The sequence below is a fragment of the Mesocricetus auratus genome, unplaced genomic scaffold (genome assembly GCF_017639785.1).
Source record: "Mesocricetus auratus isolate SY011 unplaced genomic scaffold, BCM_Maur_2.0 Super-Scaffold_100008, whole genome shotgun sequence".
Classification (NCBI taxonomy): Eukaryota; Metazoa; Chordata; class Mammalia; order Rodentia; family Cricetidae; genus Mesocricetus; species Mesocricetus auratus.
In genome coordinates this window covers 31394592-31407918 of record NW_024429192.1, presented here as the reverse complement: position 1 = coordinate 31407918, position 13327 = coordinate 31394592, and the positions used below count along the sequence as shown (strand labels likewise).

Here is a 13327-nt window from a genome sequence, read left to right as displayed (position 1 = left end):
AACCAGTGTGGCCTGTTTTAATATAGTCATGTCTCCAGAGTAGTCATGGGTTTCTCCCCCTCCATGTCCTCCCTCTCCCTTCCCCTTCCTCTTCCCCTCTTGCTCTCTACCTCCTTTCCTCCTTCCTCCCCTCCCTTCCTTCTTCCACTTACCTCTGGCACTTCTGTTGAAAAATGCACATGTAGGCACCGAACATATTGGGGTCACAGCACTTCATTACCAACTGAAAATGAAAAAAAATACTTTAAATTATCTCTCTATTAGAAGCCAGAAGGATAGCAGAGTCAAATCTGTGGGTTTTACATTAGGGGCTCTCACTCTCTCTGTCTAATTGCCTTAATTTTCTAAGTTCCATCAAGTCACTGCACAGTTCAAAATATAATTTAAAATGCTCTTTGCTAGCATGTTTACTTTCACCTTTAAACAACAATGACTACAGACACGACCTGGCATTGACCCAGATGATCCACTTTAAAAGACTGAAAGCAAAAGTGACTGAGCAGAGCAGCCTTGCAGGACTACAATGCCCCAAACAGATAAACCAGACACAGCAGTGGCCTTTCAAGGAAACAGGTTCTGATAGCGGATGCTTCACAATGCTGCCGCCTTCTGTTTTCCTGCTTTGGTGACATGTAAGCAGAATGTTTGTCCAGGGCTCACTGGGAATAAGTGTGACTGGCTGCTGCAAAGTGCAGACATCAGCTCTTTGTATAACAGGTAGAAAAACTCCTCCAGTTCCAGATAGACCCTTGACATCACACAGGAGTGAAATGGTGAGTGACAGCTCATGCATAGAACCTAAGCATGTTAGCTTGTGGAAGTAGAAAGTTCTGTTATCAGTGATGACCGGGAGGATTGAAGCGAGAGGGTAGGGGTCGAGATCAGGGTGAGCAGTTCCATTAAGAAGAACAAAGTCTAGCATTTAATACTGTAGCAGAGTGACAAGAGTCAACAGTGGATATTTCAAAGTCTCTAAGATAGGTTTCACTGCTCTCACCGAAAAGTAAATTATAAATGCTTGAGATGACAGATGCACTAATTATTCCAATGTGTTAAGTATACCATATATGATGGCTAGATTAATTATCAACTGGACATAGTCTACAATCATCTTGGAAGAAAGTGAGTTATCAAGTTTAGGTTAGGTTGAACTAAGGGCATATCTGTGGAGATTGGGATTTTGTTTAGTTTATTTTTATGATTTTTAGTTATTTCTTTCAATTTTTGAGATTATAAATACAAAACTACATGCTGCCTTCCCTCCCTCCAAACCCTCTTGTATGTCCCTCCTAGAAGGGTTTTAAATTCATGGCATCTCTTTCATTAATGTATATATTCATAAATACACAAGGACACATGCTCACTCTGTATACTGTTACTTGTGTGAAAGTCAGTGTTGATTACCTTAATCCATGTGGGAACACCCAGTCTTACAGCAGATGCCACCATTCCCTACTTCTAGGCCCTGGACTATGAAAGAGTAGAGAAAGCTAAGGATGAAAATGCATGCACTTGTTTTCCTCAGCTTTTTTCTGTGAATGTGATGTGACATACTTCCTGAAGTTCCCCTATTGATTTCCCTGAACTAATGGAGAAGAAACTTAAATTTGTATGTTAACAGAAACCTTATTCTCCTCATCTTTTAAATTCTTCTCTCATATATTACTTCCTGACTACAATTTCCCCTCTCCACACCTCTCAGTCGCTCGCTCCACGCCCCCCCTGTTGTTTTTTGTCATGACATTTTACCACAGCAATAGAATTGAGGTGTAGAAAACCACATACACACACCAGCCCAGTTGGTCTTTCATAGCACTCTATTGCTCTCTGACACCACGCTATTCCCATTCATGTGTCCCCTCCAAACTACTGGGAGCCATATAATCTCCACACATATTTTCACGTGTGTATTCAATAAGCATCAAAGCACTGGAAAACATCCAAGTATATCCATTTTTTTCTTTTTTTTTTAAATTTTATTTTCCAGTTTAAATTTAGATAAGAATCAAGGTTGCTTCACAAGTCAGTTCCAGGTCCCTCTCCCATTCCCTCCCTTCCTCCCGTGCCCTCCCCCCCCCCCATTATCCCCTCATTTCTCCAGGGAGGGTGAGGCCCTCCATGGGGGTGTCCATAGTGTGTCATTTCATATAGGGCAGGGCCTAGACCCTTTCTGGGCAGCAGATCAGTACCCATCCCAAGTATACACACGGACTTTTGACTCCAATAGAACAATGTGAGGTGCACTCTCACCCTGAACTCTTGGGAAAGTATATCCATTTTTACACAGAAGAAAACAGCAGTACAGGGTCACACAATTTTCTCCAAGTGTTTTAAAATGTCAGTGTCCAGATCAAGGAGTATATAAGCATTCCAAGCATTACAGAAGGCCAACAGGGTTTCATCTGAGGTTAGGGCGTATATCTATGTAAGGAATGCTTTAAGGGGCATTCTACATGAATTCCTTTTCACTTTTTGTCCAGTACTTGCATGAAACCCAAGGTCCCATACATGCTGGATAAATGCTCTGGTGCTAGAGTTAACTTCAACTAATAAACAGAGCATTATTGCATCATCCCTGAACTAACAAATAGAGAAGGATGATAAAAGAGGAATAGGAGTCTTTATATACATAAAACCCAGTAGGTTTTTCATGATTTGTAAAGAAAGTAACAATGACTTAATCATTACACTCAGTTCTTTGAGCAAGTATGGACCACATAAGATCCAAGTAAAATCTTTGTAAGTGGGAGCTGTGCAATCAAGAGAGCACTAATGCTGAGGAAAAATTGCCAGTTCTCCTTTAACTGCACCAGTGTGAGTCTATTATGAAGATTCAGAATTCTAAATAGAACAGTTTAGCTTAACAACACACTCTGACTAATATGGCATTTTTTTTCATTTTTCACATAAATATGGTAACATATCCAAGTACTGGTGTGAAAACTAAATCATATATTTAAATCAGTAAGTAAGCACAGATATGACACACAAATGCTCACAAAAAGATAATTGTTATTATAGATACAGTCATTGTTGTCATTATTTTTAGATGCTACTGAAATACCACAAATGTTAGCTCTTGTCACTGAGGTGTAAATGATTGATTCTGTTTGATGAGAGAATGAGAGGCAAGACTCATTGTAATGGTACACATTACCATATTTCCCCTGTGGGAGAAAAGTTTTAGACAACAAATTTTCTTCATTAATTTATTGAAATAAGAAAAACAATACAAAATGTTAGGTGATGTTATACAATGGATTTTATTTCTCATCTACACAAATTTTGTGGAGTTTACCGAGATACAGTCTTCAAAAAAAATCTTAAAAACTCTGCATTCTGTGAGGTCATTTTAAAAAGATGATATCGTCGGGCGTTGGTGGCACACGCCTTTAATCCCAACACTTGGGAGGCAGAGGCAGGCGGATCTCTGTGATTTCGAGGCCAGCATGGTCTACAAAGTGAGTTCCGGGACAGCCTCCAAAGCCACAGAGAAACCCTGTCTCGAAAAACCAAAAAATAAAAAATAAAAAGAAGATATCATTATCAGGGTGTTCAATTTTATTCCATTGGTCTACCTGTCAATTTTTGTGCCAATAGCAAGCTGTTTTCAGTACTACAGCTCTATAATAGAGCTTGAAGTCAGGGATGGTGATGCTTCCAGATGTTGCTTTGTTGAGTAAGGTTGTTTTAGCTATACTGTGTCTTTTGTTTCTCTACACAAAATTGATTATTGTTCTTTCAAGGTCTGTAAAGAATTTTGCTGGTATTTTAGTGAGAATTGCATTGAATCTATAGATTGTTTTTTGGCAGGATTGCCATTTTACTACATTGATCATACCTATCCAAGAGCATAGGAGATCTTTCCATTTTCTGAGGGCTTCTTTAATTTCTTTCTTTAAAGACTCAAGGTTCTTGTGATCAAAGAAGCTAAAAATATACAATGGAAAAAAGAAAGCATCTAAAACAAATGGTGCTGGCATAACTGAATGCTAGCATGTAGAAGAATGCAGATAGATCCATGTTTATCACCATGTACAAAACTTAAATCCAAACAGATCAAAGACCTCAACATAAATCCAGCCACAATGAACCTCTTAGAAGAGAAAGTGGGTGGTACCCTTGAATGAATTGATACAGGAGACAGCTACCTGAACATAACACCAGTAGCACAGACAGTGAGGTCAACAATTAATAAATGGGACCTCCTGAAACTGAGAAGCTTTTGTAATACAAAGGACACAGTCAGCAAGACAAAAAGGCAGCCCACAGAATGGGAAAAGATATTCACTAACCCAACATCTGACAGAGGGCTAATCTCCAAAATTTACAAAGAACTCAAGAAGCAAGTCTCCAAAACACCAAAGGATCCAATTAAAAAGTGGGTTACAGAACTACACAGAGAATTCTCAATAGAGGAGTCTAAAATGGCTGAGAGGCCCTTGAGAAACTGCTCAACATCCCTAGCCATCAGGGAAATGCAAATCAAAACAACTCTGAGATAGCATCTTACTCCTGTCAGAATGGCTAAAATCAAAAACACCAATGACAGAGGTTGTGGAGAAAGGGGAACACTCCTCCACTACTGGTGGGAGTGCCAACTCATACAGCCCCTTTGGAAATCAGTATGGAGTTTCAGGAAATCAGGAAAATGGGAATCAATCTACCACAAGCCCCAGAAATTCCACTCTTAGGCATATATCAAAAGATGCAAATTCATACAACAAGGACATCTGTACCACTATGTTCATAGCAGCATTAATTGTAATAGCCAGAACTTGGAAGCAACCTAGATGCCCCTCAACTGAAGAGTGGATAGAGAAAATGGGGCACAATTACACAATGGAGTACTATTCAGCAGAAAAAAATAATGGAATCCTGAAATTTGCAGGCAAATGAATGGCCCTAGAAGAAACCATCCTGAGTGAGGTAACACAGTCACAAAAAGAGAAACATGGCATGTACTCTCTCATATATGGATTTTAGACATAGATCTGGGGAGTGCCAGCCTACAATCCCACTGCCAGAAAGTCTGGGAAACAAAATCTTCATTCAATGGCTGATGAAAGCAGAGGCACACTCCCACAGCTAAACACTGAGCTGAACTCAAGGAATCCAGTGACAGAAAGGGAGGACTGATGAGCAAAGGGGTTATGACTGGGCTGGTTTAATCACCAGAAACAGCTGATCTGACAAGGGTTAGCTCTCGAATCCCAGACTGATGGCTGGGAATCCAGCATGGGACTGATCAAGAACCCCTGAATGTGGGTGTCAGTGAGGAGGCCAAGGCAATCTACTGGGCCTTGGGTAGTAGATAAGTATTTATCACTCACATACAAATGGAGTTTGGGTGCCTGTCACATAATTAGAGATGCACTCTTACCCTGTACTCTTGGGGGAGGGTCTAGCCCCTGCCCTGAATGAAATGACAGACTATGAACACCCCATGGAGGGCCTCACCCTCCCTGGGAAATGAGGGAGTACTAGGGGGGTTGGAGGGAGGGTGTGGGAGGAGGGGAGAGAAAGGGAGAGTGACCTGGGATTGATATGTGAACCATCTTGTTTCTAATTTAAATTTAAAAATTAAAAATTAAAAAAGATGATATTACTAAGTACTTAAGTTGTATAATAAAGTTGAAGCTAAGATTTTACTACCTGATGATTGACTCCCATGAGGATATCATTTGTTATCCCCTAATTATCAATTTGAAGTCTTCTTGACAATCACACCAAGAACAAAAATTTTCAAGCACATCTTGTTTAGACAACTTTCAGAACTCTGTTGACTGTATAACTAAATCAATGTTTTTACACCTAAGACTAGTTCTCAGTTCTCTCCATGGGGATTTTCAAAATCACTTCATGTGGTAGTAGAAACTAGTAAAACTGCACGACCTCTTGCTGGGCGTTGATTGGTATTCACATAGCACATCAGCATAATATTGCATGGGATGATTTAAGACAAAGGCAATACCTACACAGTAATTAGCTCCTATAAGCCAAGTCTAAAAAGAGACTGGTATCCATGATTGAAACTATCATTTGTAATACTTTGTTTAGCATGTTGAAAATAAGCCTAAATGGCATCATGAAACTTTGAGCTTTTCTATTACCCCTAAGAACACCTAAGAAAACTGTAAATAACTGGTGTACTATCAGAATTGACAAAAATTCATACATACTAGCAAAAAATGTCTGGCACATGGAAAGTAGTTCAGTTGGTAAAGACTTTGCCTAGTATACAAAAGACCAAGATCACATAAAACTGAATGCTGGACATCTTGTCTTTCTTTTCCTGATACTTTGGACTTGCTTGTGGCATGGGCACCGCACTCCCATTCTCCCCAACATCCACCATCTCAACCCCATTCCATTCCTCAGAGAGGGCAAGGCCACCTATGGAGGATCATCACAGTCTGCCACATCATTTGGGTCAGAACCTAGGCCCTCCTCAGTGTATCTAAGCTGAAAGAGCTATAAGGAATGAGCTCCCAAGCCCATTCGTGCACTAGGGATAAATACTGGTTCCACTGCCAGAGGCTCCATAGACTGTAGACTGTTCAAGCCCCCAACTGACACCAACAGTGTGGGGGATATGGTTTGGTCCTATACTGTTTTCCCAGTTATCAGTCTGGGGTCCATGAGCGCCCACTTGCTCAAGTCAGCTGTTCTGCTGGTTTCCCCAGCATGGTCTTCACCCCTTTGTTCATCACTCCTCCCTCTCCGTAACTGGATTCCAGGAGTTCAGGTCACTGCTTAGCTGTGAATCTCTGCTTCTGCTTCCATCAGCTACTGTGTGAAGGCTCTATGATGGCATTCAAGTCAGTCAAGAGTCTAAAAAGAAAAATGTTCTAGAAGAAGAACCATTGATAATAAAGGCACGTAGGAGAAAGGGAGTCTGGTGCGTATCAAGAAAACTCAATGTACAATGGAGCTGTCATGTCAATATTTAATACAGCCCTGGAAGTCATTGTCATATTTTTCATAAATGTGGACAGAAATAAAGCAAACTAGAGTCTTTTTTCTACATCCAGAGACATATGAAAATCAAGTGCTACCTACATACTCCATAAAATATCTATTTGATAAAACACTGAAACCATTTTATTATCCTTGAATGTCACTAGTTAACCTATAATGCAGTTGAAATAAGTCACAGTTACAACTATATGCAGTTCGAGTGTGAAAAATAATTTAAAATTTGTCTTCAATGAAAAATTTTGGACTAAAATAAGAACTCCCATTTTCCCTTGGTTTAGCAAAGCTACTTCATGCTTGATGACAAAGTTTGGGAAAGTGAAGGCCAATGAGGAACTGCAAAAGAGGAACCAGCTCTAGGACTTATAAAGAATCTGCATTCTTACTTCAGCCCATCCATCTTATGGATGGGTAGATGAGAGTGGGTAGAATCCAGATGGAAGCAACATTTTAAAGCATGCACACTCATCATCCATTTCTAACTGTTGTTCGCTATAGTTGTTGATATGAGCAGATTGTTTGTTTGTTTGTTTTTGATATGCTATCCACATTTGGGATTTGTTTGTACCAGCTTAGCTAGCCTCTGCTTTACTAAATATATTAAGACAGGAAATTGAATTGAACCGAATTCTAAAAACTATTCACTGTAATCTTTAACACTCTGGTACCAATATTTTACTTATTAACTGCATTCCATGGAGAAATACAACTGCATCTCACTGTGCACTTTGGATATAAGATAGAAATAAAGGGTCCATTCGCTATTTAGCTTTTATTTTTAGTTCACACAATGGAAGAAAAAAGAGAAGAATCTTTTAAAAAGAAGAACTTCCACCTAAGAAACTGGATTTATAACACAAAACCTTCTCTTTCTACTATTGTTAATTACAGTGGCAGTTAGGCAGATTTTTACATGAATATGTGAGCAACAAAATTTAGACAGTGCAGAAAGAAAATTAACTGAGCTATATTTTATTATAGCGTGCTACAATAAGAAGGAAAGAGAAATATGAAAAGAAAAAAGCAGGCCGATAGAGAAATATAGATAAAACATTTATCTGTATTTATTTATATAAAAATATTTGCAGATTATTGGGGAGAGAAAAATTAAAATAGATAAGGAAACTTATCTTTGCAATAGACAGAGACCATTACAGTAAACCACAACCCATCCAAACACAGAGTTATAGATGTCAGTTCCAGCTGCTACATCTACAAAACAAGTCCTGTACCAAAAGCTCAAAGGACACTGTGGAAGAGAGAAACAAAGACTCTAAGAACCAGAGCATCATTGCTGAGAGATTGTGTCTCCCAGTAATGCCAGGAGCTACACCTATAAAGTGTCAAAATGAGCTGGACAAGGACAGCAACATTAGACATGCCAAAATGGACAGTGCAAGGCTCAGGAGGGCTCAAGCCAGCACAAGTAACTACAGGTAACTAAGAAAGGCTTAGAGCAGGAGACAGTCTTCTCCGGGAAAGAGCATGTCAACTGATTACCTGATACCAAATTGTCATCGCTGAAAAGATACATACAAGCAACATTACACAAACTGAGTAGGGTGTGTTTATGTGTATAAGAATATATATGTATATATGTAACATAATTAATGTAACAATAATTAATGAAAAAAGAGGCCATGAATTTGAGAGAGAGAGCAGGAAAGAGTATATTTGAGAGTTTAGAGTTAGGAAAGGGAATGGGAAATGGTACAATTATATTTTGTTCTCAAAATATAAATGAAAGGATTTTTTAAAATAGGGCAGAAAAATATTAAAAAAATTAAGACACCAAGAAAACCGGAGATAAATGTTCAGAAGACTGCTTGGAACCCCACATGAGTATCTCTTTACTCGTTGTTTTGATTTGCTTTTAGTCAATGTCCTGAAATTTTCTAAAGTCAGAAAACAATTTAGAATACGTGAACCTTGGTTTCAGTAGTTGACGAGCAAATTGCTGATAAGATGGGAACACCGGTTCCCAATTTCTTTTCTTTTTTTCAGTCATTGAATAATCTCAATGATTATCCTAGGGACATCTTGTAAAATTAAATTCTACCTTTGATTTTATTAAAGGTAAAATAGTCACATAAGTATGTTCCACTTCACTGAAATTACAATTGTTATTTTCTGAGCTTTCCTGAATAATTTTTTGAGCTAGACCAGTCTAGCTCTCATTTCTTAGTGGAATTAGAAATTCAGTGGATTAAAAAGGAACAAAGAAAAACACAGTGAATTCTACTGTGGGCTACTTAATTATTATTTACGCAAGCTTGAAGTCAGACTGAGAGAGAAATTTAAGGTATAATTGTCTACAGATACAGAAAATGATTTTTTAATAATTTTGTTATAACTTTGAAAAAATAAATCATCTGTCGAAAGATTATCTTGAAATACTTGACTGTGAAGGTTCCGCTATCATCAGGTAGATGTTATTTTTGTATTTGCAGGAGATAATTTCCCTTTGTGCGTGCTTCAGCAAGATACAAGTTAATATTAGGAAACTGAGCTTATAGAGACAAGATGTTGGCGAACATAACATGAAAGCACATTTTTAAGGTAAGTAAAAAAAAATCTACTGCTTTGTTTTTAGTTCAAAGCACAATATGAGCCAATAAATTTACCAAAAAGTCCCTCAAGTAGGAGGTACAATCTGCTTATTAGATTTCTCACACTTTTCTCTTTTTCTAAAGAATAAAGGAGAGAAAGTCAGGGTAACACTTAGCTCTGGTACAGAACAATGGTAAGAAACATTAAAATGAACAGCTCAGCAACTGCCTTTTTGTTTGATTTGGATGTCAAGAGAATCAAATGAATTAATGGTTCCCATATGCCAGAGTTGAACTCCCACAAGTTCAGTGCTTTCTACCTCACTAACAGACAACCAGGTATGATGAGGACTGTTTGACTTGACAGTTCATCCAGAGAAATTAAATGTTAACAGGCAATCATCCCAAATATCTTGTCATCTGAATAATTGATTTTCTTTCGTTTAATCTGAAAATATGAATTTACTCTATAATTTCACTCTAGAGCCACAAAATCTAAGAAATGATCAATAAGGTGTTTTCTCATAAGAAGTGCCAAGAAAAAAAAGCAAAAGCAGATCATGATTCTGAGTTCATTTCTTGTGCTACTATTTTTACTGTTTTCTGAGTACCAACAATGTTACTTTTATCCATTTCTTTTTATAGAATATAACCTCCTAAAAGTACAAACTCATGTTCAGTGCCTTTTGCTAAACTCTCTAATAGACTGAAACAAATGTATTTTGTTTCTGTTGTTTCATTTTATTTTTTTGTTTTTGTTTTTGTTGTTTGTTTGCTTGTTTGTTTGTTTTGAGACAGGTTCCCCTGTATAGCTTTGGAACCTCTCCTGGAACTCACTCTGTAGACCAGGCTGGCCTTGAAATCATGCCTCTGCATCCTGAGTGCTGGGAATAAAGGTGTGCACCACCAATGCCTGGCCCAACAAATTATTTTTTATGAAATTAACTCTATAGTCTCTTAATAAATTCTAGCAGAACCACAATTATTCTTAATGAAGTATGAGTAATGAAAATGGAAACTGAGACTGAATGTATCAAATTCATCCATGGAATTTCAGAAAACTCTCTAATGTTAAAGACAAATTTTGAACTTCCAAACTTACAGTATACCAAGTTAAATAGCACATTTTATGATAATCTCATGGTTTACATGTTTACTTCAGTTTTATTTGCTTTGGAAAACAAACCCTTGATTTCTGAGAGAAGTAAATAATGTGGCTGATTTTAACCATACTATTCACTCATTCAAGCTTCCCCCAAATAGAGAAAAGGTGTGCCAACTCAGAAGGGTTCCACATGTATCAATCACTTAGGAACACGAATTCATGAATTCATTTTGAAAATCCAGTTAGTACACTTAGATCAAAATCATGTTCTTGTACTTGCTGTGCATGTGAAACTGTTGTGAATTAAATTTATGCTGCTGTGAGACAGAACCAATGTCCTTGAGACTGCCTACACTTATACATTTTCCTTCCAACGCTTTGTTTCCTTGAATGAAAAGTTAGAGATTTTTTTTATTTTATTTTATCAAACAAGTTACATAACCCTACCATGTATTCCTCTTACTTATTTTAGGTTCCCGTTATATATTAAATTACCTGCTGAACAAATGGCACTCATAAAGCATGAGTCCCCATACAAAGGATTTTACCTGCACTGTTTTATGCAATCATCAGAACTACACTCTTAACATAAACTGACATTTGATTCTTTTAATAAATAGAGGAGTATTTCATTATCATATGACTAATATCTGTAGAAGGGATTTCAGACAAGTTTTAATTCTTTTCCAAAGCTTATACCATGAACAGAATATACTTCTTGAGATAGGAAAGAAACTGCAAATTCTTACAAGTCTTTTTCTTTGTCTGTTTGTTTTTAGATTCAGTGATAAACATGTTCCATAATGACCTTGACAGTCACTAAAGATTTCGATGATCAACTCAGGTAAGAAGCATGTACGATGGCAGGGGTCAAACCCATTGTCTGCCAAATAAAAGTTACTCAGTTCTCTGCTTACCTCATCTTCCTGTACCCAGTTTCCAAATTAAGTCCACAGAATGACAAATAGCTTAATGATCCTGTACAATCCAAGCAGACAGGAATGTAATCACGCAGTCAGCATTTTTCATCATCTAAACCATATGTTTATCTTTAGAGAATAGAATTTGTTTAGACTAGTCATATTTTGTAATGTGTTGTATATCATTAGGAGATAAGACTACCAGCTGTTGGAAGGAAATGGGAGCTTTACTAAAAGAATCCAATGGAAGGAAGTGAATGAGACAGACTGATGATAGGAAAGGACTCTAGTCTAACCATTCCATGTCTCATCCTATCTCTAATTTTTATTACTGTGTTATATACCTTTAAAGAAGATTTTAATATCTTTGTTCGCATCTCTATGAAGTGCTATAGTGTGAAGCATTGTAGCTGTATAAAATTAATTCTTGAAATGTTCTGCAAAATACTTGGCACTGAAAACAAGTGTCCACATCAAAATGTCACCAACCCTACACAAGACACAGTAATTCTAATCTTGAAGAAACCTTAGTCAACAGGTCATATCCAAGACAAAGTATAAAGATCACATTTAGCCAGGCAATAGTGGCGCATGCCTTTAATCCCAGCACTCTGGAGGAAGAGGCAGGCGAATCTCTGTGAGTTTGAGGCCGGGCTGGACTGACAGCCTCCAAAACAATATAGAGAAACCCTGTCTCGTAAAACCAGAAAAAAATCACATCTATTCACACAGAGCAGATGTATTAATGTAGGGTAGTTCTTTTACTATAGCCATAAGCAAATACCTGCATTATATTTATAGCATGAAATTAAATTCCCACAAAACCCTATAATTTGAGAAAAACCCAACATGGCTAACAGGGTTTTCACTTAGCATCTAAATGACCTGGCTAACCAAATGTATACTGTTCCTGTGTATGGTCTTCAAGAACATTTTTGGAAAATGTAAATGACGTGGATGCTTACACTTTATTGGCCAAAAATCTATGATAGTCACAAACCACAGTGGGAAGTCATTGTGATATACAAACAAAAATCCAGGGAATAGACTAAAGGAAAACATGCACCATCTACCACAATAATATTATTCAAATTGCAGCATCTTAGTAAACAGGAAGTTCATCCAGACTATGGATTTCAATATCTATACTTCAGAATGTGATTATGAGTGTCCTGTTCAAAAGTGCCTGTCACACACATAAAACATTCAGTTTATGTTCGTGTTTCTTATAGACTTAGGCTATTATTTATCCAAAGAATGCATGAACGGAAAATCTTCACCTAGGATATTTTGTTAATGAAAGAGGGTGCTTTAAGCAATGTTTTATGTTTGTCATGCCATCATAATTGTGAGCACTGGATATACAAGCTTCCATCATCACACTGTTGCCTGGAAGATTGGAGAAATTGCTTCTCCACTTGGTTTTAGACAAACATTCTGGTGACAACATATCAAGTGTAAATTACTAGATTTAATATGTCATTTGTGTCATTACTGGGTACCTTCATAGAGTTCCAATCCTTGTCATTCTTTTTAACAAGCAGAGAACTGGCTTTTTTTTTTACTTGCTGTTGTTAATTTTCTTCTTTCTAATTCAAGAGGATGTGAAGTTATTCATCAGTGAGAACAGGCTGGAGTTAAGGCTTGACATTAAATAACTAAAGCCAATCTTCTCAACTTGCTCAACTGCTGGTTCAAAGCCACGCGTATGAAATTCTCAGGACAGATTCCTGAACTTCACTTGATATTCATACACCCCTCCTGACTTCTTTGGG

General features: G+C 37.5%; 1 long non-coding RNA gene across 1 annotated transcript; it reads left to right on the top strand.

Annotated features, from left to right (window-relative positions):
- Window positions 1-712: 712 nt before the first annotated feature.
- LOC121142056 lies at window positions 713-11477 on the top strand. Its single transcript, XR_005879080.1, has 3 exons — window positions 713-773; window positions 9429-9537; window positions 11412-11477. It is a non-coding gene; the product is annotated as an uncharacterized LOC121142056 (long non-coding RNA).
- The last annotated feature ends 1850 nt before the right edge of the window (window positions 11478-13327 follow it).